Here is a 27,552-nt window from a genome sequence, read left to right as displayed (position 1 = left end):
AAATGTTTGCTGAGTTTAACGGGGCTGCGGTATAGGGGGTGTTTGTCTACCTTCAGGCTTGGCACAGAGCAGGAAAGTGCAGGTTAGAGAGGTAAAGCTACTCCCACAGCCACACAGCCATGAAGGGGTTGGAACGCAGAGACACAGCGGAAAACCTGGCTCTAGGTTCCAGGAACAGCCAAGTTCCAACCCCCCTTGGAGGGCTGAAGAGGCTGAGCATGGGTGGGCTGGGGTGAAGCCGGGAAGGACCAGGCGGGTGGGCACGGGGATGGCCGCATGTGCACCAGGGAAAGGAAAGGTTGGTTCAAGAGATCCTCTCTCTGCAGACCCAAAAGGCGAGCTGGGGCAAGTGCCCCACGTCCCTCCCACGACCCTCGACCCAACCTCACCTGGGAGCACCAGACAGCCCCACAGCAGGATCAGAGGCCGCATCTTGGACGCCACAGGAGCAGACACCTGGAACTGGAGCTCCTCTCCGGGCCACGCGGTGCTTTAACTTCCTCCTGAAGCGCAAGATGTGGACGAGGAAGGAGAGGAGGGGCCGTGCGGGTCACCCCTCCGCACGCCCGGCCGGGGAGGCGCCTCTGCTCCGCTCTTGACTTAGAGCCCCGCGTGCCAGCCCTGGGCGTCCCTGCCCAGCCTGCAAACCCACGCGAGCGCTTCTGCCAACCTCGTGCCGCTTCCAGGGGGCCTGAACCTTGGTCTATGCGCCCGGAGGCGTTTGTGAGTAGAATTCAGGGAATCCATGTCTTTTGATGGGAAAAAAAAAGACATATGGACTTTCGTGAGCATCTAACTGATCCTTGGCTTTTCCTTCTGCTGGGTGCAGTGTCAGCAGTGCCTGGAACTGTGTTAACAATAAAAATCACAGACACCAGCACGTCGCGTCGTTGCCCCCATCTCGAAAATCGTGCAGACCCCTCACCGCTTGGAAAACAGCAGTTACCAGACCTGCCCCTCGGTGGATTAGTGAAAGCGCTAATAAACACGCTTACTGCTGTATCACACGATTACAAATATTTCGATAACCATTCACTACTGTTAGCTTTCTTTAAGCGTAAGTATTTTATTTTATGTATGTAGGGGGTCCGCGGCTTCACCGACCGCTAAGCGGTGGGTGGGAACGAGCCCCTTTGCCCCCTTGGCCCTCGCCTCCCGGTGGGCGCAGTACCGTCCGGGGCCACGGGGCGGCGGTGCAGGCGGGCGAGCCGCGGGGCTGAGCGGATGCCGTGGAGTCCCGGGCCCGCCGCTGCCGAGCTGGCTGAGCCGTCCTGGAGTTCGAACAAGTGAATGAACGGCTTCCCCAGCGCAGATGTGAATCCTCCTTGAAAGGAACGGAACAAACACGCACACTAGAGGGAGCCCTGACACTGTTTCCAAAACAGCGCTGTTTCTCTGATTGCAAAGTTCATGCAGGTTGTAAGCAAAATTTTACACAATACAGAAATGTAAAGAGAAAGGTTTCCTGTCATTTCCCTCGTGCCTTAGATAACCGCCGTTAATATTTCGGCGTATGTCCTTCCGTAAGCACAGTTGGAATTTTACCCACCTGTGTGTGTGTGTGTGTGTGTGGTTCTGCTAATGCAGGGGATGTGTTCTGTCCTCACAATGGTTGGGGGAGCTGCTGCCACTTAATGGGCAGGGACAGCTGCTCACGTCGGTGAAAACCTGTTATGACAATCTCAGCCCAGAACCTGACTCCCTTTTACACACTACAAAAGGTAATGGGTTTTGCAGTTTGAAAAAGACAGTTTAAGATAATATTTATTCTAGCATTTGATAGTAAATCTCTGTTCTTTTAGTTATTTTTTTGTCCTGACCCAGAATAATTTCTGATCTTCTAACTTTTCTTGAGCCCTAACTTAGAAGCGGGGGCAAACATCCCACACTTCATTACGTTTTCTAGTGTCACCGGGCCTGAGCACTGGCATTTCGAAGTATGTGTTGTTATAAATGGTTTTCCTTTTGTTCTTGTCTCCCTAGTACAGCTTGGACATTATATTATGACTTTTAAAAATGAAGAGTGTGAGAAGGTCTATTATTTATGATTGTCATTTCAGGAGAGCAAAGCAGGCGTTATCAAATGTTTATATACATAAAGAGGGTGTCGGGTCTGATACCTCCCTTCCTGCATATTCTAAGGTCTTCCCCTCCACTCCGTCAGCCCCACGCCCAGCCCAGGAACCGGGCTTGAGGACTCCGCTAGAAACAGATCCTGCAGGCAGGGAAATGGAGCGAGCATGGAAGGGAAAAGTGAGGTGCTGGTGAGGTCCTGCACCTGGTCCTACCCTAGGGTGCGTGGCAGCCAAAGGGTGGATGCCCAGGTGGGTTTGGGGATCTGAGAGGAGAGGACATGTACATCCTGCTTCCCACCCGGAGCGCTGGGAGGTCCAGCAGGGCAGAAGGGCTCCTGGGCTGGTGGGCTCTGGCAGACTCATCACACCCTCACGAAGGGCTCCTTGTGCTTGAGAGTGGCACGGCCATGCCCGGAGGTGCAATGGCTGGGATGAAGGGGACCGAGCTGTTTGGTCTTTGATGTCTCCCTGGTCTGATTCCTCTCTAGTTTCGACTTGCTTGGACCGAGTCACTTCGGCTGGTCTAAGATGGCAATTTGTTCCCCTCAGATCAGGGTTTCGCAACCTCAGCACGATTGGTATTTTGGGTCAGATAATTCTTTGTTGTTGGGGGCTATGCTGTGCATTGCAGGATGTTTAGCAGGGTCTCTAGCCTCTATCCACTAGATGCCAGTAGTCCTTCCCTCCCCAGTTGTGACAATCAAAAATGTTTTCAGACGTTGTCAAATGTCCCCTTGGGAGGCAAAATTACTCTGGATTAGGAACCACTGCCTCAGGTGATGAACTCATCTATGGAACAAATAAGTGTGCTTTTGTGTAAGTTGTGTTTATGCAGGTGTAGTAACAAGGCTTTGGATATAGGGGAGTGGGCTTCCTAATACTGAAGGCCAGAATTAGGTAGACTTTAGGCAGTTGTAGGCAGTGCTGGAAAACTACAGCAGCCCCCCCAGTCCCAGTGGGGCTGGGGTGGTCCCTGCAGCACTCAAGGTGAAGTGTGGAATAATAATGCAGAACACACAGGCTGCAGGCGCACCAGCTCCAAGGGACAGGGAGGAAAAGGAAGGGGCTGAGTGACACATGCCTTGTTTCTCCTTCCAGGTCCATCAGTCAAATCAGCGAAGGTGTAGGGAGAGACCATGAGTGTGACTCCAGCAGGCATCTGTCCTCATGAAAGGAAACATCAGGAGTGGGGAAGATGTGTCCTTGACAAAGACGGGTGGCCCCCAGATGGAAAGATTTAGATTCCTGAGCCACTTGGAAGAAAGTTGCCCTGGACGGCTACCAGGCCTGCAGCAGACTTGGTGTGAGCAAGGGAGAGATTTTTCTGTGTTTTGCCACTGCGATTTTGCAGTTTGTTTGTTGCTGCAGCATAGTCTAGTGCACCACAAAGGTTTTGTTTTTTCTCACACATTCCATCTGCTCTGTTCTACCTATAGCTCCTCTCCCCAGACAGTTGTAAATACAACTTTTCAACTTCCTCCACTGAAACAATTCTGAAAACTCTCCAGTTTTTTAGTTGACTGTTTTAAGGACTTTTTACTTCTAGGCATGACAGTGAAAATGATGGGGAGGACAGTAATGGCAGGCCAGGTAATTCAGACCGTCCTCCGGCATAAGCGAAGTGATGTAGGTAGATATTTTAAAAACCTTCTCGAAAACACTGAAGGCTTAATGCAATGTGGCATCTTGGATTGGATCCCAGAACAGAGAAAGGATATTCGTGGAAAAACTAGTGAAAAACGAATAAAGTCTGGAGTGCAGTTAATGTACCAATGTTAATTTCTCAGTTTTGACAAATGTGCCGTGATTATGTGAGATGTTAACATTAGGGGAAACAGAGTGAAGGGTATTCAGGAACTCGCTGTACTATCTTTGCAGCTTTTCTGTAAATCTAAAGTTATTCCAAAATATAAAGTTTATTTTTAAAAAAAGAGAGAGAAAAAGCAGCATCGGTCAGTAGCTCACTTTGGAGAGCGTGGTGCTGATGACACCAAGGTCAAGGGTTCAGATTCCCATACTGGCCAGCCCACAAAAAAAGAAAAAGCAGTAAAGAGCTGACAAGAGCATGAGGGATTACCAGGCCACCAAGGTCTGCAAGTAGACAGAAACCCAGAAAGGAGCTCAGCATGCAAGATGCTTTTGTTCTTGGGAGCATTTACTGATTCAGAAGCAGCAGCTAAGGGCATGAGCTAGGAGTCTAGGGACCTCCAAGTGGGGGGAGTCTGGTATATATTTCTTATCACAGAAGAGTGAATTGCAAATAAACTAGGCCACCGTAGACTTTCACTCAGCTTCCTGTCATTTAGATGTCCCAGGAAATTTCAAGCTTTAAAGTTGAATTAAAAGTGGTCCTTGTCTGGTAGCACTTTCCCTATCCCTACCCTCAGGTGCTGTAAGGATATCAGTGAAAATCCTTTCTGGAGGAAATTAGCACCAGCCTAAGCCTCAAATTGTTTTTACAGACAGTTTTTTCTTTTTCTTTTCTTTTTTTTAAAATAAGATGAAAGGTAAGGGGATCATAACCCTTGACTTGGTGGTGTCAGCACCACGCTCTCCCAAGTGAGCCACGGGCCGGCCCCTCTATTGGCTTTTTAGTCAACTGCTTTGGGATTCTCGGTATATGCCTGTTATCCCGGGTATACCTCTGCTGCCTCCTTTCTAGTAGTTACGTCTGTTCTTTCTTTCTTCTCACCTGCTCATACTGGCCAACACACCCAGAGTAGTATTAAGTGAGTCTGGTGTTGTTAGGCACCTTGAGGTTTGATTATTAGATTTATACACATTTAGGGATTCAAATTAGATTCATACACATAAGATATATCTTAGTGATCAACTAATCCCTTATTATGAAATGATACCCCTTTATCTCTGGTAATATTCCTTCTTTTGAGGTCTACTTTGCTTGATATTAATATAGTTGATGCAGCTTTATTAGTGTTTCCACAGTAAATCTTTTTTTATTCATTCTCCTTTAGTGTATCTCTGTCTATTTTTATTTATTTATTTTTTTAAAAAACAGAAGTCACTCAGACTGTGTTCTCCCCCCGTGTCTTTATTTTTAAAGTGAGTTTTTTCTAGAAAGCATATCGTTGTCTTGCTTTTTTATCATGTGATGATCTCTGCCTCTTAATTGGAGGACTTACACTATTTACTTTTAATAAAAACAATTTTATTGAGATATAATTTACATAGCATACAATTCATTCATGTAAAGTGTGCAATTTAATTTTTCTTAGCATATACACAGAGGTTGACAACCAGCACATAATCTTATTTTAGAACATCTTCATCATCTTGAAAAGAAACCTTGTACCCATTAGCAGTCAGTCCCACCTCCGATCCCCCGAGCCTAGGCAACCACCAATCTTTCTGTCTCTACAGATTTGCCTATTTTGGATTTTTTCATGTAAATAGAATCATACAACATGTGTGGTCTTTTGTGACTGACTTCTTTTAGCTAGCATAATGTTTTGAGGCATGTATCAGTACTTTATTTCTTTTTATTGCCAAATAATATTCCACTTTATGGATATACCACATTTTATTTATGCATTCATCAATTGATGGACATATGGCTTTTTTCCACTTTTTGGCTATTATGAATACTACTGCTATGAACATTCACATTCAAGTGTTTGTGAAGACATATATTTTCATTTCTCTTGGGAATATACCTAGAAGTAGAGTTGCTGTTTCATATGGTAACTCTGTTTAACCTATTGCTCACCTACATTTTTGAAAGATAAATGAGCAAGGCCTGAGAGAAGGTCACGGTGCAGGGGACGCTGCGCAGGAGAGCGCCCGCTGCCAGGCAGAGCCCGCCCGACACCTCCAAGGCCAGCCTGGAAGAACCAGTTGGAGCAGGATTGCAACTCAACCCCTCCAAGCCTCGGTTTCTTCGTCAGTAAAATGGGCACATTAGTGTCCATTCCTCAGGACTTTGTGCAGATGAGGAAGAATGACATATGAAGTCACCCAGCACAGTGCTTGGCATATTGAGGGCACAGTTCATCTCAATTTGTGAACAAAAATGTGACTTGTCCCCGTCCTCTCTGTCTACGAGTTGGTCGTACACACAGTAGACGTGTAGTCACTGTTTCTTGAGTCCTCCTCTCAACCTGAAGTTATAATTATTTTCCAGTATTTCCAAAGTATCTTGTATATGTTTCTATTTAAATAATTTTCTGTTTTGTTTTGATTAATACAGTTTTTCTAACTCCTTATAACCAGGAAAAGTGTTTTTGTTTTGTTTTGATTTTCATTTTAATTTCTCCGTTTCCTATCCCAACCCAAACTCTGACAGAGTGGGCACTCAATAAACAGTGGTTGAACGAATGGCCGAGTGACAAAAGCAGAGCTGGCTCTGCAGTCCCTTTCTAATTCACTTTATACACGTGTAATTAGAACTAGGCCAGGAAGAAGATACGGTAGATTTCTTTGTTTCTCAAAGACTTTTATGTATGACAGAATTACAATGACGTCTGTTCTCCTGTGTGCAGAAAATCAGTACATACCTAGCTATGTGGAAGGACATTATTTTTTGAGTTCCTCTTTTTTCTCCCATTTTTGAACTTTTTCCAAAAATTAATTAGGCAACAAAGGACAGAGTACATAGCATCTTCCTGGAGGAAGATGGTCAGATACCCAGTGAGGAAATGAAAAGCTTCATCTGGTTCTTATTTTCCAAAAGAATAAAAGACTTTGTTAATTTTTTTTCAGACAACAGCTGTTAAAGAAAAAATTATTCAGTTGTACTTGTTAAAAGCATGGTAAGGAAGGCTTTATTAAGGACCATCACAATGGATCTTGCAGAGGGAGAGAGAGATGGGGCTCAGCTCCAGCTACAGCAAGGGCAGGTGGGAATTTATGGCTAAGGAGCAGTGTGAAGGTCAGTGGGTTGAAAGTCACTAAGAAAGATCAGGGGTAAGGCTTCCAGGGTGATTAGACATCACCTGGGGGATGGTGGAGCCTGATCAGATACTGAGGGTGGAGAGGTTCTGTCTAAACTGATTTAGCAGGGTCTTTTGCTAAAACTGGATTTTACAAGGAAGTGCAGAGATGGGCCTAGGAGAAGGTTCAGAAAGCTGACCAGAGTTTGGCCACAGAATCTTTGTCATGCTTCATATTCTTTATCTCTAAAATGGGGATGATTCCAGTTCCTACCTCAAAGTTGTGAGGATTAAATATAAAGTCCAGGTGATTTACTGAGTGCTTAGTAGGCTAAAGCACTCAGTAGATATTAGCTGGTAGTATTTCTTGGTTTGCTTTGGGGTTTTTTACTGGGTGGCCTGATTCACATGTTATAATTATGCTTTATAGTTTGGGCTGTTACTTTGCTATTTACTTGGCTTTATCCTCAAAAGAACTCCTCCGAGGTCAGTAATGCATATTTTACAAACCGAGGTCAGAGGCTAGAAGCATATCTCGAGCCTTCCTATATGAACACTGGATTGCAGTCCAGTTCTTGGATTCCAAAACCCTTTATAACACACCCCGCTAGCTCACCGTTCTCCCCTTCGTGGAATAGGAGAAAATAGTGCAGGGCTGCTGTGGAGCTCTGGTATCCCGGGAAGGCGTGAAGGTAACTTGCTACTTTTTAAAAAACTCTTTCACATCCGTTTGCTCAAGGGCTTTCCCCACAAGGAGATCCAAAGGCCTTTGGGTACGCCCAAACTTGGGAGAGGGATGGATTTTTGTCAGGAAAGTAGCCTGTTAGATGTCACTTAGGATGGCGCGTGAAGGAGGAATTGGTTGAAAGCTGTCTCAAATGGTGCGGGGCAGTCGGCGAAGGAGCAGGCAGCTGCGCTCGCTGACCAGCCGGGCCTGCGCGGGAGGGCACGCGGGAGGTGGGGGATGTAGGTTCAAGAATCTGCATCTTGGAAGCACGTTCCTTGGAAAGATATGCATAACATCTCTATCGCCCGAACTCAGACATAGTACAAAAAAATTTTTGTTGCTATGTCAATAAAGCCCAGTAAGAGTTGTTTCACAATGACCCGAAACTTAACAGTGGTTTCGGCACCAGGGTGTAGAGCCGGGGTCAAAAAGGAACTGGTACGTATGTGGCAGGAGAGTTACCGTGATCATGAAGGTGGTTTCCCAAAGCGCGGTAAACGGAGCTGGAGAACTTGTGGTAGTGGGGGCTGCGTTGGCAGTGTTGTGGTGGAAGAACAGATGCCCTTGTTGAGAGTTGACTTACGTGTAATGCAGAGAAGTTTTTACTAAGAACATGGACTCTGGGTTTTTGCGTTTTCGTTGTACATTGTGATCAAGGATAGTTGACAGCTTATTATGGTTGGTAGGAATGCTATATGTCAGGTAGATTGTTTTAGGCTTACTTATATACCGTTAAACTTGATCTTATTTGGTTTTGTAAAAAGTAGTTGGTAAGGGGCTTTAAGTTATATTCTAATGTTGCTCACGTTTGAATAAGCACTTTTCTAGCCTTAGGTGCTTAAAAATCTTCCGGTACAAACTGTGACCTTACTCGCCTGTATTGTACGTAGAACGCGTTTTTGCATTATTCGTCTTACTATTCTGTCACCGCTAGGCTGGTGGCTAGCACCTTAAAAGCTTATTTTTTATTTATTTTTGGTGGCTGGCGGCTCCGGGAATCTGAAACATTTCCTTGGTGTTAGGAGTCTGCGCTCTAACCAGCTACGTCAACCAGTAAGCCTAGCACCTTGAAAGCTTAAGTGCCTGTGAGTAAATGAGAAATGTGCACTACATATAGGCAATGGCTTGAGAAGTGGTGTTTTTCATCATTAGCAGCATTCACAGAAATTTTAGAATACTTTGTGAATGGTGAAAATACTGGAGTAAGCAATAGGGCATTCAAGTGAAACTCCTCCAGCACAGCAAAAAGGGCCCGTTAATACCTGTGAAGTCAAAGCTATGGGGACACAGTCATAGAGGCCTCAAAGCTGTGGCCAGCCTGGCGTTCATGGGTACTATGGAAGCAGCCAATTATGAAAGTAGTTCAGTAATGAGATACTGTATAACTGAGGTGGGGTTGGGTCACACTTTATTGATGAAGATATCTAGCAAATGTGTAGTTACTGTGGTTTTCATTGCAGAGCCCTGTGGCTGAGAAATGCAGCGCCAGGGCCATTGCCTGTCAGGAGTGAATGAGTTTAGCTCCCTGTAACTCAGGCGGTCCAGAGAGGCCAATAGTTATTCCTGCTTTCCTGGCAGTGGACCTGTAGACTCAGTTGTGTTATCGACTTGATAGCCACACCCTGCTTTATGAACATATATATCAAAACCCAACTTTTGAAAAATACTGAGTATACATTTCACCCTCATTATATTTCTGAGCAAGTCCCAAAGTGGAGTAGCAATTCCGACCTGGCACGACCGATTCTGAGCGCTCCGTCCCCAAACACGGTGGCCTCCCAAACTGCTCTGCACTGCAAATCCACCCTGGAATCTTCGCGTATGCCCGAAAGGCAAGTAATTTAACAATCTCTTCAGCCACACCTGCTGTTGTCTTTTGGATCAACGTGAGGGGTAGCTAGAGCGAACTCGTCCAGTAGGGACTGTAGGGAAGGGAGCCTTGAAGCAGAGGGTGAAGTCGCTAATACAGGCAGAGATAACGGAGGTAGAAGCGCCGTGGTTGCCGGTTCTAGTGTGTTCTTTGCGCAGTAGAGTTTCTAGTGAATATCCAAATAGATTTAGCCTGATGTGTGTCATTTGAGCAAGCCTTGAAGTTGTGAACTGAAGAATGAACTCAGAATGCAATGACCATGACTCTATAGGGGGTTGAGGATGATGGTAAGGTAGCAAAGTTGGCGATTTATATTTATTTACCTGGCGGGGGAGGTACCATGATCAGGAGGGTGCTTTTTTCCCAGGGTGAGGCTTCTTCATTGCACTGTGAATGTACTGAATTCTGCAATTGCTCGAAATATGGGAAATTCGACTGCATGATTTGTGGTAGTTGGGGACTGCATTTGTTCTTTCCCGTGATGAAGTGGGTTTTTTAATAATAGGCTATAAAACAACATTCATTATTTTCAGTAGGTTTTTCTTGGTATTTTCCTACGGGTCTTATGTGTCTGGAAAGTTAACTTATGGTGGTTTGCTTCTAGTGTAATTGAAGTTAATCCCTGTTCAGGTTCTAAAAGTTCGTTCTGGGATAGGCTAGCCAAGTCCGTTCAGTAAAAGTTCAATGCCAGCCGCCTCCGAGGTGGGAGGATGCCTTAGGTGGGATTTCTTGATTGGTTTGTCTGATGATTTGCCTTTCTTACTCACTTGTGTGTTTTGTATGTGGAGCCATCCAACTTTTGAGGGAACTGTATGATACGGGGCGAAAGGTCAAATACCTGATCCCTATGCTTAGTTCTATTTTTTCCACATGTAGATAAATTTGCTACTTTAATTTTTATTCCAGTTGTGGGATGAATCACTGAGGGTGTCTGTAGAGGAAGTTAAGATTTGAAATACCCAGGAGTGGGTGTTAGTATGTAAATGGTGAACAGAATTCATGCTGAGGTCCTCCCAACTAAGCCATAAGCATAACATGACATAACTTGCTATTTTTAGTGTATTTACTGGGGCTGTCATAACAAAGTACCACAGTTTGTGTGGTTTAAACAATAGAAATTAATTTTCTTACAGTTCTGGAGACTGGATATCCAAGTAAGGTCAAGGCATTGGCAGGATTGGGTTCTTCTGAGGGCTCTCTCCTTGGCTTGCAGATAGCCATCGTCTTGCTGTCCCTTCACAGTGATCCTGGCCCCTAGTGTGTCTCTCTTATGACACCTGTCATTGCCTTGTGGCCCCACTGTAAGGGCCTCATTGTAATTTAATCACCTCTTTAAAGACCCTATGTCCGTATACAGTTACATTCTAAGGTACTGGGGGGTTAGGCTTCAACATTTGAATTTTGAGGGTAGAGACACAATTCAGCTCACAACAACCATCTACATTATAATGGAAATACGCCACTTGTTTTTATACCTGGAAATAGAAGGAAGACAGACTGGGGAGGAGTTGGGAGTGAATGACAGCTTGCTATAAAAGCTTCAGTTCCTATATGTTTAAAACAGTATTTTCTGGTCACTTTTGTTTGCTTAAGACCATTGTGATGCCATTGTCTTCTAGGATGCTGTTTGTAGTCAGTGACACGGATAGTAACAGTTACCCAAGGAAATAAAGTTAAAGCACGCAACTTAACAGTACTTTACACATTTAATTCATGGATAAATTAAGAAAGCTTTACTTCTCAGTAACATATAATCCCTAAACTTCCTGGCTGGTGAAGATTCACTGAATTTGTCCACCTTCTTGGCTTTTTCTTTTACCTTACCTCATCTCACTCATTTCACATCCTCTTGCTTCTCCACGTAGCCCTTAGTCATGCCCTCGATGTGCGTGCTTGTTTATTCATGTGGATGGAGCTTCCTTGTCTTACCCACTGTCTGTGGAACACCAACATGGTGCTACTTGTGTGCCCTGCTAGACTATGAGCATTGTGATGGCAATGACCTAATTTTTAGGTGTCTTACACAGCACCTGTCACATTTGAGACACTTTGTAAGTTCCTTAGTTCATTTTGTGCTATAAGAAAATGCCTGAGGGCTGGCCAGTAGGCTGTTTAGTTAGAGCATGGTGTTGTAACACCAAGGTCAAGGGTTCAGATCCTCGTATCGGCCAGCTGTCAAAAAAAAAAGAAAGAAAATGCCTGAAACTCGATAATTTCAGAGAGAAAGAGAGAGAGGCAAAAAGAGGTCCGAACTCGTCCTTTTATAAGAAACCACTCCTGTGATAATGAACCAACTCCCTCTATAATGGCATTAATTTATTCATGAGGGCAGTGCCCACATGAATTAAACACTTCTTAAAGAGCCTACCTCCCAACACCTCTGCACTGGGGATCAAGTTTACAAACACATGAACTTTGAGGGACACAAACTATAGCAGTAGGCCTACCACAAACACTTGATTGTATGAATGATGGTCAGGTGTGGCTGCCACATGTGGAAAGTTAAAATTTCTCTACATGGCTCTTATCATGCACAGTAACAGCTAATAGCTACAAAGAACATGCTTGGTGCCAGGCACAGTTCTAAGCACTTTACACTTTTTTTTTTCTTTTTTTGGTGGTTGGCTGGTATAGGGAACTGAACCCTTGACCTTGGTTTTTACAAGGCTATGTTCTAACCAAGTACTTTATACACATTAGCTCATTTAAATCTCTCAACAACCCTTTGGTTATCATTATCTCCATTTTACAGATGAAGAATTGAGGCCTATCAATGTTGATTAATTTCTCTAAGGTCATACAGTTGAGAGGTGAAAGAGCCAGGACAAGGACTTCAGAGTCTGACATATGAACCCAATTCCTATCATACTATCTACACTCCCACATAATTATTTCATTTGTGTTCTAAACATTCAAAGTTAATACTCTCCTAATTATCTTTTATTTTTATTTTTGTTATTTTTTTCAGTTTAGTTTTTTCTCTTTAAAAAATTTTTAAAAAATTTTTTTGGTTTTTTCCCTTTTAATTTTTTTATTTTTTAGTATTACTTCCCAGTAGTCATCAATTTTCTGTCCTGGGAATTGGGGATAAATATATTCAGTTCTTTGATTTCAACAATAATGTTGAGGATAGACATTAATCTCATAGAATTTTAGTAATTGTTCCCCTAATCTTCTTCATTATTAGTGAAGGTGGGCAGATTTCCAAATGTGAAAGAATCTTAAGTTGCTTCCTTGCATTTCTGATTCAGTTAGAATAAACATGTTGCTCTCTTTTGAAACAGGATGTCTCGGGCTGTCCATCTTCCAGTTCCCTGTCCTGTTCCACTTGGTACATTAAGAAATGACTCCTTGGAAGCTCAGCTGCATGAGTATGTCCAACAAGCAAACTATGTGAAAGTGAAGACAATTCTTAAGAAAGGTAAGCACTGTGTTTAGATGGCAGATGCAACTTGGTCCACATTTCTAAATAGCATTCAGAAGAAACCCAGGGACAGTATAAAACTATGAGGTATATAGGAACTCTTGCTACTGTCTTAGCTATTTCTCTGTAAATCTAAAACTGTCCCAAAATAAAAGGCTTTTTGAAAGGTCAGTACCATTATACTCTCCCCTCCACACTAGATACAGCTTCTTTTAGCTTTATAAAATAATAACCTTGCCTCCATAATTCTGAAACAATATTCTCTATAGAAAACAGAGTTAATCAAAATCTTCCAGTTACCATTAAAGACAAGGAAAGCCTGAGGAACTGTTAAGATTAGAGGAGACAAAGGAGAAATAACTAAATGCCATCAATATGAAATCCTGAATGGGAACCTGAACAGAAAAAAAGACATTATTGAAAAAAGTGGTAAAACTCAAATAAGGTCTGTGGTTTAGTTAATAATATTGCACCAGTGTTAATTTCCTAGTTTTGATAACCGCACTATGATTACTGTATGGATACTGTAGTAAGGGATGATGGGTGAGGGTACACAGAATTTTCTGTACTATTTTTGCAGCTATTGTATAAATCTAAAATTAAAGTAAAAAACAAAAACCTTCTAGTTATGGAATAATCTCCAAAATATAATATTTAGAAGAAAAAAAAAATCAAAGTGCTCAAAAATGTGCTTCCATGCTACCCTTTGGGAAAGTACAGTGGAGAATGCCTGCTTATGCATAATGTATTTGTGAAAGAACCCCTGTGTAATTAGAAATAGTGGTTGCCTTTGAGAAGATTAACTAAGTGGTTTACTTTGCACTCTGAATCCATTTGTGCCTTTTGAATGTTGTAGTAGAAAAGCAAAAAGAGAAAGGAAGGAAAATAAAATGTGATTTCAATTCCCCAGGACACAAACTGTAGTAGCAGTAGTAGTAGTAATGATGATGATGGTGGTGGTGATCACAAATAGTTTATTTCTTGCCTCCCCATCACCCCAAATTTTTTAACGTCATTTTGATGAACTTAGACTTATTAGAATCAATTCTTTCCAAAAAGTCAACACAGCATCTGATTATCTGAAGACCTCAACAAGACTTCAACAGAAGTATATTTCTGCTGCTTTATCTTGCTTTCAAAACCTCATTTAGATCTCTCAAATCCCATTAGAGATAGATGATCACATAATGTATTGCACAAACCAGGGCACTTTGAGAGTAAAAAGGGGTGTTAAAATTATTCCAGGACAAAAAGGTTAAACATATGGTCATCCTAGTAAAAATTCACAAATCCTGTGTTGGAGCATTCCTAAAAATTTAGTTTTTAGGATGATTGCTTGGAATACTTATTTCATTGTCTAAATCAACTATTCCTTTCTAAATACTTTCAGAGTTGAAACACAGCTTTCATTAACGCTGATCAAAAATTTAAATTCAGAAAGGATCAGCCTGGAAGCAATTTCACTTTTACAAAACAAAGTGTTAAACTGCACATACATACATACACTCAGCTTACTTTCCTTCAACTGCCTCCTCTCAAGAAAAATTAGACCTTTGTGGCAGGTCTAATTACAAGTCGAACAGAACCTGGCTGACCTACCCTGAACATCATTAAAATACAAGTACACAGTAGCTCCAGTTCCTCACAGGTCAAGAATTCTGCTTCCAAACACTGGACAAATGTGGAAACTTCTCTATTACAAATTTAGCTGTGGTGATCACTTAAATATAAATAGAGACAAGGACTGCCCTAAATTTATCCATATAAGTGGAATCTTGTTATTTGCTAACTGGTGCTGATTTTGGCATTCACATAATCCCACAGATGTACCCTTTCCATGATTAACTATATGATAATATAAGGAGAAATTAGAGCTGGAGAAAAAGGAATTATCAGGACAACTCTTTAAAGATCACAACCAACAGCCTATAATCTCAAATAGCAAAACATAATAATATCAGAACTCTAAAGAGCTGATCTTATTCTCTTCCACCTTCCTGTAAGTACTGAAATTTAATATAATTTTTAAAATTTTAATAAAAAATATTATTCATAGTCAAAGTCAGTAGATCCAAAGTTTCTGATTAAGAAATTATTAATATGCAGAGTACACAGAGCAGTTTTAAATCCTGTCTGACTGTTCCCATCTACACTAGGTCTGAACCAAGTTTAAAGTAGTTTTATCTTTGGCAGTATATTGTACCACTCATGTTAGCCCTAGTTTTTAACAGCTGGATCGAGCTACTAGGCTCCTTATTATAGACATTCCTGTCTCTCTCTGCTCCAAATCGCCCCAACTAAAATTTCTTTTGTACTGTATGTACCATTATTCCCTTAGAGGTTTTTTAATATCATTGAGTACATGTAATAATTGTAGCCTTTCCTCAGAACTCAAGTAACATACTTGTTTATAATTTGGATTTTCTAAATTCAAAATCCAAAATATATAATGATGCTGATTTCACCTGCCATGGACAAAAACTGGTATGTTTAGCAGATAGTACCATACAGGATAGCTTCATATTCCATCTCAGAACAAAACCAGTCCTCTTCTATCACCAAATAAATAACTGTGAGACATCATTTCTGTTTTGCTCTCCCGTACACATTCCAAATAAACTAATTCTAGTATTAGCCAAAACAATGGAATTTAAAAAGAAAATGTCCCAGGAGGAAAAACCTATCCAGAAGGAAATGGACATTCTGGGGATTATTGGTGGCATCTCACTAGTATATTTAAAATTCTTTTCAAATTAGAAGGTAGAAACATCATTGTGGTCAATTCCTCATAAACCCCGATTTTTCACTGTTGTTGCTATAATCATACAGGCTGATTTACAACAATTTCCACTGTATTATTATAAAAATCAAAGCTCTCTGAAGCCAGAGACACCAGACACCTAATTGTCACGCTACCATTTGCTACCTCTATAACCTTGGGCAAATTACCAAACCTCTTTGTAGGACTGTTTCCCCAGCTATAAAATCCAGAATACACTATGGCATTACGGCATAGGTTGTGAGGTTTAAAGAGGTATAAAATAATGAGTTATTATTTTAAAGCACTGTTGAGGCCAGTCAGTAACCCAGAGGAATAAACTTCACTTACTAAGTAAATTTAATGTTATGTAAATTGGTAGGAAAGACAATGGTTATCCATCCCAGAAAATAACTAGGAACTTGAAAACACATTACACTGGGTCAAGGGTAGGAGCATATCACACACTTGTCTAAAAATACACGTACATCTGTTTGACATATCAAATTTTCTGAATAATTTGATTAGGACAAGAAAGGACTGGTTTCCATAAAAAAGCACTACACTGAAAAATTATTAACTTTTTAAAACTCCATAGGAGTAAGCAGCCTTTTTTACAAATGCATCCAAAATACAGCAAATGATTCTTACGGCATTCAAAAAGGTAGGGAGATAATAGTTAAGAATTCCTCTGGAAGGCCGGCCCGTGGCTCACTAGGTAGAGTGCGGTGCTGATAACACCAAGGCCACAGGTTCGGATCCTATATAGGGATGGCCAGTTTGCTAACTGGCTGAGCGTGGTGCTGACAACACCAAGCCAAGGGTTGAGATCCCCTTACCGGTCATCTTAAAAAAAAAAAAAAAAAAAAAGAATTCCTCTGGAACCATAGTAACGGCATATTATTTCACTTACCACTGGCTGGTATGACAGATTCCTATCTATTCTGACGTTTTGACAAAAATTCTGCACTTGCTCACAGAAAACCAAGTGCGTATACAATGTTTCACACAAAAGGAAACACAACTAAAAGGTTATTGCTGTAATTATACACAATGAAGTAAGAGTATAACTACCTATAACACAAACTTCATACTTGAAATCTCCCTCAACTAGCTTTATAGTAAATTACAGAGACTAACAGTTCAATCCAGATAACCCACAGCACAAGAGGGAGTTGACTCCAAGTCTGGACGTTCTTCTCAGACGTACTAAGCCTCTTTACCAACATACCTGCCTTTATTCAACCATTAATTCAAATATCTAAGCAACTTCTATGTGCCAAACCCTGACTCAATACTAGAAAAATAAATACAACAAGAATGTCTTTGGGGCTAACTGGTTAGCTCAGTTGGTTAGAGTGAGGTGTTATAACACTGAGGTCAAAAGGAAGGAAAGGAAGGAAAGGAAGGAAGGAAGGAAGACCAAGGTCAAGGGTTCCAATCCTGCACCAGCCAGCCGCCAAAAAAGAAAAGAAAAGAAAGACTTTGCATTCAAGTTCTAAGTCCAGTGAGATAAGATAAATTATAAGAAGGTAGTATACAGTAGGAGAGGTAGAACAGCACAGTGGCTAAAAGGCTGAGACTGATCCAAACTACCTGAAAGGTAGCTTTGATTTGCCAGCTGTGTGACCTTGGGTGAGTTTTTCATTTGTAAAGTGGGGATAATAACAGAACCTATTTTATGTGGTTACTGGGGAATACACGAGATAATAGTAACTAACACAGAGTAAGTGCTAAGTGTACTAAGTGTTGGGTGCTACTATTACTAAAAGTGATATTAGTGAAATACGACCAAAGCACTGTGGGAGCACAGAAAATGAAACAACCAACTCTTCCTAGAGAAGATGTCAGAGGTGATATCAAATTGGGTCTTGAAGAATGAATAGGAACTTGCTAGAGAGAAGAGCATTCTAGAAAAGTAGGAACATACATGAAAGCAAGAAAAATCAAAGAGCCTAGCATGTCCAGGTAACAACAGAAACTGCAGGATGGTAGGACAATGAGAAAAGAGATACAGCTGTTACCATGGCACCAGATGGTTAAGCGTTTTATAAGCCAAGTTAGTGAGTTTGGGTCTCACACTTAAGACATCAGGAACTATAGGGAAAGTCACATCTCAGGCGAGATCAAGCTTGAAATCTGAGTTTACTAACTGTGTGCCTCAATTTCTCTGAGCTTCAGGTTTTTCATCTGTACAATGGGGGATACCACCTCCTCCTTTAGAGGCTTACTTGCATTAGCTAAATATCTCCAAAATGCTTTGGCACTGGGCCTGACATATAACATCTAATCAACAAATAGTACTTGACCATATCCTGCCCAGATATCACAGCAATGAACTTTTAATGTTGTATTGGTCAAGGATAAGTTTATAGTACCTTAACTTGACAGTATCCAGAAGTATCATTCTCTCCAACCTACTCTTTTAAGGGAACAAGGACTGATGTTTCCTTGTTTTCTTATCCTTTTATGATGCCAAGCTAACAAATGGGCACTCAATAATCTTTGGGAAATGGAATGGGATTGTCTGCAAGACCTACACACAGTGAAAAGACCAGCAAGAAGATATAAACGATTGATTAAGTATACAACACTGAGATATATCGGAAACAAAAAAATATATAATCTTTAATGATAAGCATACCAACTATTTCCTACTAGCTAGTTAACTGGTAAAAATTGCTGCCATGTATTAAAGAGAAACAATACCAACACATCTCCTTGAATAGAGGCTAGTCTGTATACTGCAGAAGAAAGAACATTGCCAAAGAAATCAGCAGATTTCAGACCAGAAAGTTCAAAACTCAGCTCTGCACCAGGCAAAATACTTAATTTATCTGGGCCTCAGTTTCTTCATCTATAAAACGGGGTTACTACCTATTCTGTTTACTTCACTGAATTACTAAAAGAATCAGGAAAGAATGTATATGAGAGCATTTATTAAACCATGACAGCATACAATCATACAACATTATCATTTTCATATCCAGGTTAGATGATCTTACAACATCCTGGTACCTCTGTTCCTTAATTTCCTTTCCTACAATGATCTTGTCCTCCATTCCACTTGAGCCATTCACTCTCATGGTCAGTGACAATAATCTAAACCCTTCCATGCTCTCTATTTCAAACATTGTGCTCTCCAACAACCACCTTCTATCTTTCCAGCTCATTCCTATTAGTACTCCCACTCTAATGTAAACCCCATCCAAATCTACAATCTATTGATCCTACCAACTTTTCACCCTCTCACCACCACCACCACCCTCTCCCCAGAAGTCCTCATTTATCTCCTTACCAAGTTTAAAATCACAAGTCCATTATTGTAATCACTCCCTTGTATGCACCCTCTACTCCCCTGCCCCCATTCACAGTAACTCTGGCTATCGGACACTGATTGTCAGAGCTTTAACTGTGTGGGTATAGCATATCTAACATAACTATATCTGAATCAATCTTCCCATAAGAAAGACTGCTTTGATGTCTATCCCTCAGCTTAAGTACCTTAAAAGCTAGTGAATTCCTGCTTAAAGCATTAAAATAAAGCTTACTTGTGGCCCTAGCTTTCACTTTTTCCTTTGCCCAATGGTTTGTTAATTGTCCTAAACAAACAAATTCTGCTTGTTCCACTTCTATATTTATGCCCTGGCTATTTTTTCCAACTGAATGTCCTCCCGCTCTTTTCCTTTACAAGGAGGCAATCCCATCCTTCAAATCCAGCTTAAATGCTAACTTCTTCATAAAGGTATGCCCAGTCATCCCACTTTAAGGGTTCTCTCCCTAGAGTTTTTGCATTTACTGACTATACTATTCATCTAACAATCATGCTGGTCTTCTGAGTAATAAACTAAACATTACTGTTACTTTTGTTATCTCTCCATGTAGATAAAAGCTCCTTGAAAAAACCCACTTCTTAACCAACTCCCCCCACAGACATATTTATACGCACTTCTTCGTACAATCACTATTCAAGTACTGTTTTATTTAACCAAGTTTTCAAAAATGAGTCCGTATTCTAGGAACTATTCTCAAGGCAAATATACCCCATGATATCTGTTGTACAGTTGATACCCTAAAACAATATTCAACCAATTAAATTTTCAACCACTATTGCCCTTTCTTTTAAGACGCTTCATAATTTTACTTACAGCTTTACTCACAGCAAGAAGGGAAATTATTGATACTACAGCATGTAATCCACAAACATAAGCTTTAGCTTCTGCTATAGTCGAGATCTAGAGTATCATATTAATTTTTTTTTTTAAAGATGACCGGTAAGGGGATCATAACCCCTTGACTGGGTGTTGTCAGCACCACGCTCACCCAGTGAGCTAACTGGCCATGGATCCGAACCCATGGCCTTGGTGTTATCAGCACCACAGTCTCCCGAGTGGGCCACAGGCCGGCCCCTAAAATGACTTTTGACCTGAGGCACAGCAAGAAGCCTGTAGCCTTGGAGTAGAGGGAACGTTAGACACATGCCCAATGACTGCAAAGAGCCTATTTTTGAGCAATCCTTTGACCCGAAGTTGATCCAAATCAAGTACATCTCCCTGGGCTTCAGTTTACTTTTTATAAAATAAGGAAATTGAATTTAATAATCTCTCCTGCTCCTGCCCAGCACTGACTTTGTGTAGGTCCAGAGTCAGATTTTTGAGGTCAAGGGTTCAGATCCACATACTGGCCAGCTACCAAAAAACCAAAAAATTTAAATTAAAAAAAAATTTTGGATTTTTCCATCCTATGACCTTTCTGAGAACCTCACCCAACCCTTCAGCACCCTTAGCCAAAATACATAAAACACATGGGAATGGTGGCAGGGCTTCCCTGCTTTTGAAAAGAGTAGGTGGTAGAAATCACAATGGAAAAATAGACCTTGCCCTACCCTGAGTCAAATGAGGTGTACTTTTATGGAGGAAGGGTGTGTATTTTCTAATCTTTTGTTACCCTCCACCCTACCCCTAGCCTAAGCAGAATACAGTAAGAGCTCCCTAACTAAGGGGAGTGTAGTGCGTTGAATTATGCCCCCCCAAACTCATTGAAGCTTGAGTTGTGTTCCCAAGTTTTATATATTAGAAACTTGGCCCCCACTGTGACTGTTGAAAGGGTGGGATATCCTAATATAGTAATTGAAAGGTGGAGCCTTAAAGAGGTGACTGAATTGTAGGACCGTGCAGTAGTGAATGGATTAAAAATGGTGGTCAAGGGCATGGTTCTGAGGGCTTTAAAAGAGGAAGAGAGTCTGTCTCTCTCTTTCTCTCTGCTCTGTCTGCTTCCACCATCTTGCAATGTGAGATCCCTGAATCACTGTCACCACCACCACATGGACTTTGGACTTCCCAGCCTCAGAAACTGTAAGCAATAAATTTCATTTTCTTTATAAACTACCCAGTCTCAGATATTCTGTTATAGCAACACAAAACGGACTAATACAGGGAGACAGGGCACACAATTCAAACATTGTAAAGAGACTTTAGGGTAAATGTGGCAGATTGTATCACATGGATATACACCACACCTCTTCTCCCTCTCAAAACCGCACTAAAATGACAGTAAAGGAATTAGAAGGGCATAAACTCACACGAACAAAGAGACGTGGAGAAGGGACAACAGCAGACAAGAGATGTCAACAACATTTTGGAAGCTACAGATTATAGATATATGGAAATAGCTTTAGTACAGTGGAGAAAACTAAGTCATGGAGTAAGGGAAGACAGGAAGGATGTTAATTAATGCTGAAGGGCATGAGAAAGCTCAGGAATTGGAAGAACCTGGTGCCCCATCAGTTTTTGGGTGTTAGCCATCCTAACTGGAATGAGATGGTATCTCAAAGTGGTCTTGATTTGCATTTCCCGGATGCTGAGTGAGGTTGAGCATTTTTTCATGTGTCTCTTGGCCATTTGTATATCTTCCTTTGAGAAATGCCTATTTAGGAGGCGGGAGGCCACCCTCCCCCAGCTGTGCACCCCGGGAGCTCGCTGGCTGGTGGGTTCTGTGTGAGAGTCAGTGTTTTCTAGCCTTCTCCTCAGCTGTCCCCGGCAGCCCAAAGCCTGGGTGAGGGGCGGTGGCGGGCAGGGGAGGCCGGGAGGGAGAGTAGGGCATGCTGGGGACACCCTGACTTACCCCCGTCCAGCCCCGTCCCTTGTTCCTGACCCTGTAGGCGAGTGTTGACTTTTTCGGCGCCACGAGTCCTGCAGCGCTGGCTGTGGCCATGAGATGGTGAGCTGGGGGCCCTGCTGCAATGAGAGGGCTTCTCAGGGTGGCTGGTTGGTGAAGCAAAACCCATCGTGGTCTCCATGGAAGAAATGAGGAACGTGGCTGTGTTGTCCTGCCTCAAAGAACAAACTCATCTATTGCAGGCCTAGCCTGGAGTGCTGCCTTTGAAAAGAAAGACAGCCTGGTAGAATATCAACGCAGCACAGCATGGAATTTCCAGAGAGGTCTTATTTCAAAACTTCATGAGGAATGAGAGCCACATGGACTTCTTCAAGGGAGGTTGAACTGGCCTGAGTTTGAAGGCGAGGGGAACGTGTGCCAAACCTGTAACTAACACCAAGGAGGCCAAGTGGCAGAAGGTCTTGTATGAGCGACAGCCCTTCCCTGATAACTACGTGGACCGGAGGTTCCTGGAGGAGCTCTGGACAACCACCTGTGCCCAGAAATACCAATATCGGGCTGTGGTATTTGTATCCAGTGTGGTGATACAGCAGCTGTGCAGCGTCTGTGTGTTTGTGGTTATATGATGGTATATGGATGATGGTCTTCTGGCCCCCTGCTGGCTTTTTGGGACTGGCATGTCTTCTTCACTGATTGGGTATGTTTTGTTTGATCTCATTGATGGAGGTGAAGGGCGGAAGAAGAGCGAGCAGACCTGGTGGGCTGACTTGAAGAGTGCTCTAGTCTTCATTACTTTCACTTATGGTTTTCACCAGTGCTGAAGACCCTGACAGAGTCTGTTAGCACTGACCCCATCTATGCTGTGTCAGTCTTCATGCTATCAGGCCACCTCATCTTCTTCGACTATAGTGCCAATGCTGCCATTGTATCCAGCACACTGTCTTTGAATATGGCCATCTTTGCTTGTCTGCCTGGCTTCATGGCTTCCGCCGTCCCTGCATGCCTTCATCATGGTGACATTTGCCATCCAGATAGTTGCCCATGTTGCAGAAGAAACTGAAGGCATGTACTCCTTGCAGGTGTGTGGGGGTCACACTGCCTTTTGCATTCTCAGCCTTGGGAGGCCTGCTGTCCACTAGTGCTGTGGGAACTATACTCTTTGCCCTTCTGCTGGTTTCCATTTCATATGTTTGCCATTCCTACCTCATTTACCTGCAGCTTTTTTTTTTCTTTTAGACTGGTGGGATGGCAACCCTCGGCATGGTGCTGTCTGCACCATGCTCAGCTGGTGAGCGCACTGGCCATCCCTAAATAGGATCTGAACCCACGGCCTCAGCACTACCAGCGCCGCACTCTCCCCAGTGAGCCACGGGGCCAGCCCTTAAAGAAAACATTCATGGGCTTTGGGATGAAGCTGAAATCAAGGAAGACTTGTCCAGGTTCCTTAGCTAAGTTAGGGACCTCCATTATATTATTAAGGAAAGCTGAAAGACTACTCTTCTAACTAGTATAAAATTTGAAAGAAGAGTTCCATTTTGGAAGCAGCATGCTATTGTGGGTGAGAGAGCAGAGATCAAAAGAGAAAATTACCCAAAGGCTTGGTGGTGAAGGTGTTTATCCTTTGTTATTTTGTGGGTGAAAAAGCTTTCTGTGGCCCTCTTGAATTATTGCCTCTCATTTATTATTCACTGTAACAAATGTTCCTGTTTATTAAAAAAAATTTTTTTTAAAAGAGAAATGCCTATTTAGCTCCTTTGCCCATTTTTTAATTGTCACTTGTTTTTTTTTTTTTCTGCAAATCAACAAATTTCTTTTTGAGTACGCACAAAGTACCAGTAGAATGGCCAGAAAAGTATATCAATTGTCAGCAATGTTGCTAACTCTGTGCTGAGAAGAATTTTTAGTCTTTTAATCTGTATCACTTAAAGTATTCCTGGCATCTAATAATTTCTGTGTCAACACCAGCTATAGGACAGGACAGTATGGAAAATGTGTGTTGATTCAACTGGACTATTACTGGTAACCAAGCTCATCATGGAAGAAAAGATAGGATCTTTGAAGGGGATTACTGTTTTTTAGTCTGGCTTTGTATATGGGTTGCTAGGGTGAGGATTCAACTTTATCCTTCTGTTGTTTTGTTTGCCCAGCTGGTTTATAACTGGGAAAATTCTGACTCAAGATGAAAGGGCTCGCTACCATAGGGCATTTAATTGGGGACTTCCACTGAGAACTAGGCCCTCGGAGTTCTCTTCCATTAAATCATCCCAAATTCACCTCAACAGAGGAGGAATCTGTTAGCAGGAATTAAAGCATTCTGTGTGATAAGAGAAAATTTCCTTTACCTATAATGTTATTCTTGTTCTTTTATGTTTACTTTAATCAAAATTTTGGAAGGGCTTCTGCAATAGGAAGACGTGAATATGGCTCATGTCCCTTTTCCTACCATCTCCAGGCTGTTTGCATTTTGATAGTTGAACATACTGTTTTCTACAGGCTGCTAGGGATATGTCAAGCCTTGAGCTCTGATTTTGCCCTAGAGGAGAAATGGTCATGGGACTCTGTCCCACATGGACTAGGAAACACCAGAGAAGTGTCAGAGCGTGGGAACAGAGCTGGAAAGCAGCTGGAAAGAGCTTGGCACTTGAAATCCTGAAGACCCTGATGAAGGTCAGTAAAGGCCAGCATGAGGGTGTTCCCAGTTTCCATGACTCTTAAAAGGCCACGAAGGAGGAAAACAGAAATGTCCGTGCTCCTGAGGTGGTGAAAGTGCAGGGATGCCAGAACAGAAGCTTCCTTCCTCTCTATATGTTCAAAAGTAATCTGCTGTAGAATATGGAATATTAAGTGGTAAATAACAAGTCTTGAAATAGAAGAGAGATGATATAAGAGAAATTCTAATATGTATTAAATTACCTCAGGAAAACCTGGGAGCTGATTGTTCGTGAAATTTGGGAACGTATTGTTGCGGAAGTAAAGATATTCCAAAAATCTCAAGCTGGAGATCGGGGGAAGTGGTGAAAGGAGTAAGAGTTTTCCCACAGTTTCGGCCTCCTGGGATTGTGTGTGTGTGGTGGGGAAGAGATGAGGTGAAATAAAGTATCTGATGAGAAAGGATATCTTGACGGGGAATAAAGCAGTATTTTGTTGCCAGTCGTAGTTGTCATATGTAAGTATGATAGTGAATGAGAGGAAAGGGAATGGAAGAATTACAGGAATGAGAAACTCCTCTGGAACTTCAAAGTGAATTAGGAAGAAACCAAATATAATGAGTGACAATTGCACAAACCAGTAATACTAAGCATGAGGAGAAAAAGAGAAAACAATAGTGGAAAACAAATAATAAACATAAAATAAATTGAAACATATATAATTAAGTATATACAGTATTATACCAAGTCTGAACAAACTGAAATTTCCCAATTAAGGGGAAAAATTGTCAGATGGGTTTTCAAACACCCAGCTATATGATGTTTTCAGGAAACATACTTCAATCAAATAATAAAGAATATTGAAAATAAGGAATGGGCAATGATATACAAGGCAAATGCAAAGAAGAAGAAATCAATACTGACAACAGTAATATTGAACAAAGTAAGATTTAAAGCATCAAAAGGATGTAAATACGAGGGATATCAAAAGGCAAAACTTATGAAGAATCTTATAACAGTCATAAACCTGTATATACCACGCAGTTAAACATAAAGCAAAGAATATTATGTGAGAAGAATTTTATAAAAATGCAATTTTATAAACCTCAGACTTTAGATCTTTTAAAATGGGAAGATCTAGTAGACAAAATACAATTAAAGACATAAAGGAATTAAATAATACAACTAATAAACTTGGTTTCCTAATATATATAGAACTCAGTGAGTTCTCTAGAGACTAGACATTTTTCATATACCTACAGATTTACAAAAATATGATAAGATCATAATAAAAACTTTAAAAAGATAAAGATTCTCTTTAACATCTTAGAGGACACATTATGTGATCATAACTCTAAAATTTATATGTAATAAAAAAGAAAAGAAAATTAAGAAATATACTCCTAAATAATCCTGGCATCAATTACAAGCTATCTAGTAGAAAGTAATAGAGAACTCCTCATAATGAAACTAAAAGGATGCATTAAACTTCTTCATTATTAAAGCAGAAAGCCAGAAAGAAACCAAGCACCCCTCCCTAGGTGGGGTGGGGGGAGGAGCAACCACAAAGGAATAAACAAAAATCTATGAGGTGGAAATTAATATAGGTAAAAATAAAAATTAACAAAAGAGAAAACATAGTGCAAGACAGTGATCAATGAATCCAAAAGCCAGCTCTCTGAAAAACCAGTAAGATATATTTTGGTCTCATGTGCCTGATTAAGAAGAAAAGAGAGCAAGACATTTAAGAGTAAGACAAGAAAGGAGACTGTATCATTCAGGGTCCTGGCAGGTAAGACACGGCATTTTCAAATGGCATAACTGAGGAACAAAGACATAACCCCTAATCTTTGGAGGAGTCTAATCTCATTGAGAAAATAATGCTTAACAGGAAAAATTGGATAATGTGGCAAGTCAATATGTATGTGATGGTGCAGATATGAGCGTACTTTAAAAAGTTTGTGGAAAGGTTCATATTATCTTTTAATTATATTTTTCTATGGAGTTTTCAAACTACCCTTGTAATAATAAAGGAATTCAGGAAAGAGAAATCCTTGCAGGCTAGAAAACTGGGAAAAGCTTGTTGAAGAAGTACAATTTAAAGCCTTGGAAGATGGGAAGAGTTTGAATTGACAGAGAAGAGAAAGAATGTTCTTGGCATGGAATGGCATGAGCCAAAGACCAGAGTTGAGAATGGGGTTCGGGAGAAGAGAACAAAGAGGACAGTAGAATATTACAGCAGTGGCCAGAATGGGATTGACAGGAAGAAGAGAGAAGGTTTATGAGCCAGGCAGAAGCAGGTTGTAGGGAGATTAATATCCAGGCTGAGAAGATTAAATTCAATGAGTTGGTAATGAATAGACATTATATGAGCAGAAGAGTTTTTGAGCAGAACAAAGTAATGAAAGCACCACTTTGGGAATATTAATCTGGTGTTATTGGGAAAGAGAGAAGGGACATGAGTTAGAGGGACATACAAACTGGTAGGATAATCCAGCTACCTGGTAATGTAGACCAGGGTTAATGCTTAATCTTGGCATTCACATTGACATTTTCTTGGAAGCCATACGGCCAAGGGGAAGAAGGTCTCTCATATTTCAGCTTGGAAGAGGCGGAGTCCAGGCTGTCAGAAGCACAGCAGCACTTCTGAATATCCCAAGAGGAGAGGCCCTGTGACTCCCTTGGATGCCCTGCAGCCCCCCACCCCAGTGGACTGCTGGAGGCCCAGGGCTATCTGGGTCTGTGACCCAAATCCTGCCTCTCTAAGTAAGTGAGGGGCTGTTCCAGCAGGAGGTGACTGTCACCTCTGCAGGGGGCAGGGAGGCTTGAGCCCCTTGATTACAGGACAAGGCTCACCCTTGTGGGCCAGAGCCTAGTAAAGGTTGTTAGTGATAGTGATGTCATAAATGAAGGGTGGGCCAGGGGTGTGGCTACAGCTGCTCAGGGCGTGCTCATGGCAGGGACTGCCATAAGGGTTCTGTTGCCGCTCAGCGAGCAGCAGTTACCCGATTGGTCTGGGTCACTGTGCCCCAGAGCTTCTATTT

The 27,552-nt window shown here is 41.7% G+C and overlaps 1 non-coding gene and 1 pseudogene across 1 annotated transcript; both read left to right on the top strand.

The window, feature by feature from the left end:
• Window positions 1–2,240: 2,240 nt before the first annotated feature.
• Window positions 2,241–23,377, top strand: LOC134365079 (phosphatidylinositol N-acetylglucosaminyltransferase subunit C-like; annotated as a pseudogene).
• LOC134365353 (U1 spliceosomal RNA) lies at window positions 9,877–10,042 on the top strand. The gene has a single exon (XR_010022057.1). It is a non-coding gene; the product is annotated as a U1 spliceosomal RNA (small nuclear RNA).
• Window positions 23,378–27,552: the final 4,175 nt, after the last annotated feature.

The sequence above is a fragment of the Cynocephalus volans genome, chromosome 16 (genome assembly GCF_027409185.1).
Source record: "Cynocephalus volans isolate mCynVol1 chromosome 16, mCynVol1.pri, whole genome shotgun sequence".
Lineage (NCBI taxonomy): Eukaryota > Metazoa > Chordata > Mammalia > Dermoptera > Cynocephalidae > Cynocephalus > Cynocephalus volans.
This window is presented reverse-complemented; position numbering and strand designations above follow the sequence as displayed.